We start from the raw sequence: 6596 nt of genomic DNA on the forward strand, positions 1-6596 counted from the left end.
CTGAAGTTGCCCGAGTATCTTCCGGGTCTTCAGAATAAAGCATTCTGATTTGCAGTATACCCGAGAGAGGAGCTTGTCATCTTGTTTACCCCAGACCCCAGGGACCTCTTTTCCAAGAGGTCTCCTCTGTCTCAGTCACAGACGCCACTCCTTCATTCCTTCTGTCTCTTAACTGAAGACCACTCCTTTACAGATGCCTGGGGGGATGCCTCTTCCACTTTATCCCAGAGCTAAACAATATGCCCTTGATCCCTCAAAACAGCTTCGACCAGCAGCCCACCAAACCACTCTGTCCTCTGAACTCTTAGGACTCTTGACACTTGCTTGCTACTTGTAGTGGTCATCCATGTACTTTGATTGTCTTTTTTATCTCTTACCTCCTTAGAGATGTTTTATAGCCTTAAGAGCAAGGTCTGAATCTTGCTTCTCTGTGTTTCCAAATCTAACCCAGTAAGTAATCATATACACATGTGCACATACACACACACACACACACACACACACACACACACACACATGCTGTGGTTTGTTTCAGGTGCCAGGTCTTCAATACAGACCTGCAACCCACTCTGTGTCTTCAAGCTGACCACCTCCTTTAAGCCTCCCTTTAGTCTGTCACACCTTCTCGTTGTTAGAACTTTTCCTGAAACCCTCTGTGGGCCCCATCGTTGGACACATGCTAAGTCTCCGTGGAGCCCTGCCCATTAGGAAGAGCAGGCAGAGAGCCACAAGGGACAAGTCAGGGGGAGAAACCAAAGCACTGCCCTTGAGACTTAACTAAGGCCCAGCTGGTGTTTTTACACTGGAATTAGACTAGTTCTAAATTAGACTCTTCGTGCCGAGGACAGGAGTGCCTAATTGTACAAGATAAGCTAGCAGGTATCCAGCAATTATACAAAATTCTGGTACCATGAAGCTAATGTCTAGAACACAAAGGATAGCCTAAAATTAAGGAGACTGGAAAGGGATAAGGAGAAAGCTACAGAGGACATGAGCCAGCCAAAGTGGTGAGTGAAGAAGAGGCAGAGGAGAGGCGAGACATACGGGTTTTACAGAAGCCAAGGGAGATACGTGCCCTCGGGTCAAATTCCCAGCTGCCTCCAGCAGGACAAGAACTGAAGAGACGCCATTATAGATGTTAACTAGGAGGTCCCCAATGGCTAGGCAAGCTCCACCTCACTGGGGAGGACAGAACCCAAATTGGGGGGCACAAGGAGTGGTGGGAGGTCAACACTCGAACGTAACATACTCTCCCTAGAAGTCTGCAGCTTCAAGGGCAGAACCAGGGACTTGAAGTGAAAGCAGTACCTGCAAATGAGGACTGTTTTCACACGGAGGACACATGCGCACATCTGATAGATGGAAGAAATTACAGCACATTCCACGGAGGAAGGAACAGACCCAGAACATGGAGAGGAAAGGGGTGTCTTTTTCTTGGGGTTGGGGTGGGTGAGGAGAGAGAACATGAGAACTGATGCTAAGTTCTGAAGAGAGGAAAGAGAGGGCAGGTGGCCCATGTGTTGGCTCTTTTCCTTTCTGAGGGAGAAGACCAAGCCCAGTAGGAAGGAACTGGGGCTGAGAGGAGCCTGGGGACAGTCACAGGCAACTGGAAGTCACCTGGAAAGAGACTGTGGTGCCAAGTGGAGGGATGGGTCTGAGCTCTGCTCCCATGATTTGCAATGGCAACTAGTAAATGATGTGATTTCTCAACAGGGGCTTCCTAGGAGTGGGGGATGAGAAATGGAGGCTTGGGGTTGGGGACCGGGTGGGCAAATGCTCCAGAAGGTCACTATGGAAAGGACAGTGTGGTAGAAATGACTCATAGGGCCTGGGGCAGGGCAGGGTGGGGTCAGGAGGACAAGGGGGCATCAAAGGAATGGAGACTTTGATATGAGATGGTTTGTTCAGCGAGTGGGGAAGATGAGACAGTGTTGCCAAAGAGTGGGGTTGTCAAGGTGCATTTCCAGAGTTGGTTTACATTGGGTTCAAGGTAAGGTCCAGGTTGTGTCTGAGGACTTTAAGATAAAGGTCATGCCTCTGAGAAAAGCTTGAGGCCAGGATGAAGCTGCCTGGAACAGTGGCAGGGGACAGCATGTGGGGGAGGAGCAGATAAACCAGTAGTCCTGGATGAAGGCAGGGGAGTGACCTAGAGAAGATGGCGACAAGATTGGCACTTACGGCTTGAATGACTAGTGCGAGTCTCAAAAGGAGGCGCTACTGAGCAATAACTGTCAGAGGAGAACAGCGCCAATTACAGGCAGACCTCGTTTTATTGTGCTTCACTGTATCGTGCATCACAGATGTTGCATTTTTCACAAATTGAAGGCAAGACCCTCCACCAGCAAAAAGATTACAGCTTGCTTTATTGCTGTACTCGCTTTATTGCTGTACTCGCTTTATTGCAGCGGTCTGAAACCAAGCCCGCAATCTCACCGAGGTATGCCATTACTTACCAACTCATTCATTTTTAGTTCTTAACCTGTGTTACCCAGCTGCCTACTAAACATCTCCTAAATGAACCTATCTTCCCAACCTCTGTAATTTACTCTTTTTCTTCCATTTCTTTCATGCCAGACGGTAGCATTACCATTCATCCAATCCAGGCAGCCATTCTAAACAATGAAAAAAGGCACCTTCACAGTCCTTCTTGCTCTCCACCTAGAGGGCTTCCTCCCCCCATTTGAAAGCTCTCACTCTTGCTCCAAAGCAGGAGGGTAATAAGGAGAACCACCTCATGAGCCAGACCAACCTGGGTTTGAATCCTTGCTCAGCCATGCCCATCTTGAATGACCTTGGGCACATGAATGCCCTACACCTTATTTTTCTTCTCCTGTAAAATGGTTATAGTACTACCACATGGGTTTAATGAGATTTCAATGAATGGATGCATGCAAAGAACTTAGCGCAGAATCGGGCACATAGTGATACCTTCAAAATTTTGAAAACCATTCTTTTTATTTTATTTTATTGGTTTCAGAGAGGAAAGGAGAGGGAGAGAGAGATAGAAACATCAATAATGAGAGAGAATCATTGATCGGCTGCCTCCTGCAAGCCCCACAAATGGGATCAAGCCCTCAACCCAGGCATATGCCCTGACCAGGAAAGGAACCATGGCCTCCTGGTTCGTAGGTCAATGCTCAACCACTGAGTCACGCCAGCTGGGTGAAAACCGTTCATTTTGGAACTCTCTTCTGCTGACCTCATGTTCTCTGCAAAGCTTATGACCACATTTCTTAATATAGTCATTGCAGAAAAATTTCTTAAATTTCTTGAATGCTTTATTACAAAGGTGCAAGTAATACTCATTTTGACATAGAGTAAGTCACGGTCCATCTTTCAGAGTTGGTTTACATCAGGGTCAAGGTAGGGTCCAGGCTGTAGACACACTTGGAATCACATCCTTTAAACAATAAACACGGTAGATTTGTAAATTTTTTTTAAATATATTTTATTGATTTTTTACAGAGAGGAAGGGAGAGAGTTAGAAACATCGATGAGAGAGAAACATCGATCAGCTGCCTCCTGCACATCTCCTACTGGGGATGTGCCCGCAACCCAGGTACATGCCCTTGACCGGAATCGAACCTGGGACCTTTCAGTCCGCAGGCCGACGCTCTATCCACTGAGCCAAACCGGTTTCGGCGATTTGTAAATTTTTTATTAAAAATTCTCCATCATTAATTCTAATCTGTAAAATAGTTATTAATAAATTTTAAACACGCCTTCATTTTTAAAAAGATTAAAATATAAGTTAAACATCCTCACCAACATGTTGTTACTAGAGTCACACGCAGAAAGGCTTACCTTTGGTTACAGGGTTTTCTGGAAGGGCAGTCTCTACTAGCTGGGCTTGAACGGAGGAAAAGAAACTGCCAGGGCGGTTGTTGGCCCCTGGGCTTTAATGGCCTCCCCCACCCCACCTGTCAAACCAACATTCACATTCTCTTCTTACTAATCCCTTCTTAAAGCTAAATTCAACTCCCCCTTATCCAGGGCAAAGGTTCAGAGTGAGAGGGAAAATAAGGACATTACTAACCCTGACTACTCTCTGCCATCCATCATTCTTGGCACCTCTTCCTCGTTCACCTTCCCATCTTCTCCAGCCGTTACCATTGAACCTGATCCCTGACATCAGTAAACACATCAGTGCATTGGGGGAAACATTCCAATGTGGTGGCAGCAGGTACATGGGAGCATGGCTTGTGTTGTTACTTTGCCAAATATTGTTCGGTGAGGTACCAAGCATTCAATAAATAAATTTCTTCCATAAAGAGAGTCAATGGCAGAGTCAGGTTACAGTTAAGATTATTTGAAATTTAATAGCAGATAGCTGGTGGTGGATTCTCTCTTTTAATGAAGGTTCCTTCCAAGGAAGACATTATTAGGGAGAGGAAGAGGAAAAGATTAAGCGATAAATAGCCATGTCTTTTATCCTCCTCAAATTCCCATATTCTACCCAGGTGTGTATGTACCACGATCCTGTGTCCTTCCACCATAGATGGACCAGACTTTTTTTTTTTTTTACAGAAGCTAGAAACTTTCTCTGTGCCGTATATTCCAGAAAATTCATCATTTGTGTGAGAGCAAAGTAGGAAAAGTACAAATCATTCAATATTTCCCCCATGCTTGCAAACAAAAACATCGTCCTTAAATGTTCCTATGTGGATCGAACACATACAGCTAGTTCCAAAAAATATGATCAGGGACAAGGATACTCTGTGGAAAGAAAAAAAAGTTTTAAGAGAAAAAATAAAATGCTGTCTTAGCAACCACACTGTTTCTCCTATGAAACAGAACCCCCACCTAAATGGAAATGTGTCTCTCTATGCTAGCTGCTGATCCCAGTGGATCCCATAACAGAGAAATGCAGCAACGGCTCAGCGGCAAAGTCCGGGGCCCTCGTTTTCCCAGTGGCCTAAATCAATCCCCAGCCCAGGGCGAGATGCTGAGCAAGATGCGGAATTATTTCAGGCCACTGGGGTAAGCACTATTCCTGGCAGCCCTGCAGGCAGCGCCACAGATGAGGGTTTCCAATTCTCTTTGGTGATTTGGTTCTGTGTAAACTGAGATTTTTCTTTCAGCATTTCAGCCAGATAAGCAGGAAAGGCCCGCTCCAGGCCTGAGATGGAGGCAATCAAGGTCAATTTCAGTTCCTTTTCTGTGCCGTTTAGTCTACTTTTCCCTGCTGCCTTCCCCGACACCTGTCCTTGTATTTTTATCTGATTATCAAATACCTAGGAGAGAACCTTTGGCAGCCGCTGGTGCTCGCTCAGTCATCCAAAAGCCTCTCGGCCTAAGGAATCGCGTGAATACTCGGCAAAGCATGTCCTTGAGAGGCCAACCTAAGACCCCTGGCTTCGCACAGCAGGGAAGTGTCTTCCAGGGGCATTTTGAGGATGCGGTTCTGACCACTGCCTGCTCTCAGCAGACAGCTGACTGATTCAACTTGCCTGCTACCAACTCTCTAACGCCCGGCTTTGCCCTGCGCCGACGGTATACTCAGCTGCCATCGACCATGGAAAGGGGAAAGCAACTCTTGTCCCTTCCACATGGAAGATGGTGAAATTGACGTTTAAACGTTTAAAAGAGTTGTCGAAAGTGAATTCAACAAAGCAGTGTTGTAGCTGGAAAGATCAGCTGACACCTGTCCCCGGGTTTGTAGGTCACAGACTCTCTGTAAGTTTAGAGCAGTGTTTTACTTACCATATACCTCCCTGAAAGCTTCTGTTTACTTTCTGAAACTGTGGACACCAGTGGAGAAGGATGGGGTGTACATTCCAGACGCTTACCCAATATACACACACTGAGCCGGCTGCCTGTAGGGTACACAGCTTCTAAGGAGAATTTCTAAGGTTGTTAGAAGAACAAATGAGGCCTTAAGGGGAGTTGGCTTTGATGTACAAGAAAAATGGCCCCTCCCCCTGCAAAAACAGGTTAGAAACAACCTCTCCGTTATGACAAATAAAAGACTAACCAGTTGCCTCTGTGCTTTTTCAAACTGCATTGCTCCCGCTGCATCTTCATTAAATAAAATGCAAACACATGTGCTTTGAAATGGGTGGGTGCATAAGAACATCCTGCGCAATTATATCTGGGCTGCCCCCGATTTCTATCACAGGCTCGAATAGATCTGGGGGATATGAAGTCATGACGACAGCTGAGCATGACAAATGCAACAGAACCCAAGTTGGAATGCCGAAGAAACGCAACTGCAAGCCCCATGCAGACAACCACGCACACCGGAGTCTTCCCTCAACCCACACGTGGCCGCACTTAGAGGCGCTTAACCACCTTGATTCACCCCAAGCACAAACCCGGAGGCTCCGCCGGCCGCCGCGAGCCGTCTCCAGGCATGCAGCCGCGCCTGCATCTCCAGGTGGGGACTGTCGCGCGTCCCTGGGGACACTCGGCCTCCCCGCCCGCATCCCCCTCGGGCGAGACACGCGGCCCCCCGGCGCCCTCAACGAGGGGCGGTAGCCCCGTGTTAGGGAGCAGGAGCCGGCGGAGACATAACACTCTGGGGCCGGCTGGGCGCGGGCGCCGCGTCCACACTCGGGGCGGCCAAGCGTGGAGTTACCTGGCGGGCGCCAGCGCAG

The sequence above is a fragment of the Myotis lucifugus genome, unplaced genomic scaffold, assembly GCF_000147115.1.
Source record: "Myotis lucifugus unplaced genomic scaffold, Myoluc2.0 scaffold_27, whole genome shotgun sequence".
In the NCBI taxonomy this organism is placed as follows: domain Eukaryota; kingdom Metazoa; phylum Chordata; class Mammalia; order Chiroptera; family Vespertilionidae; genus Myotis; species Myotis lucifugus.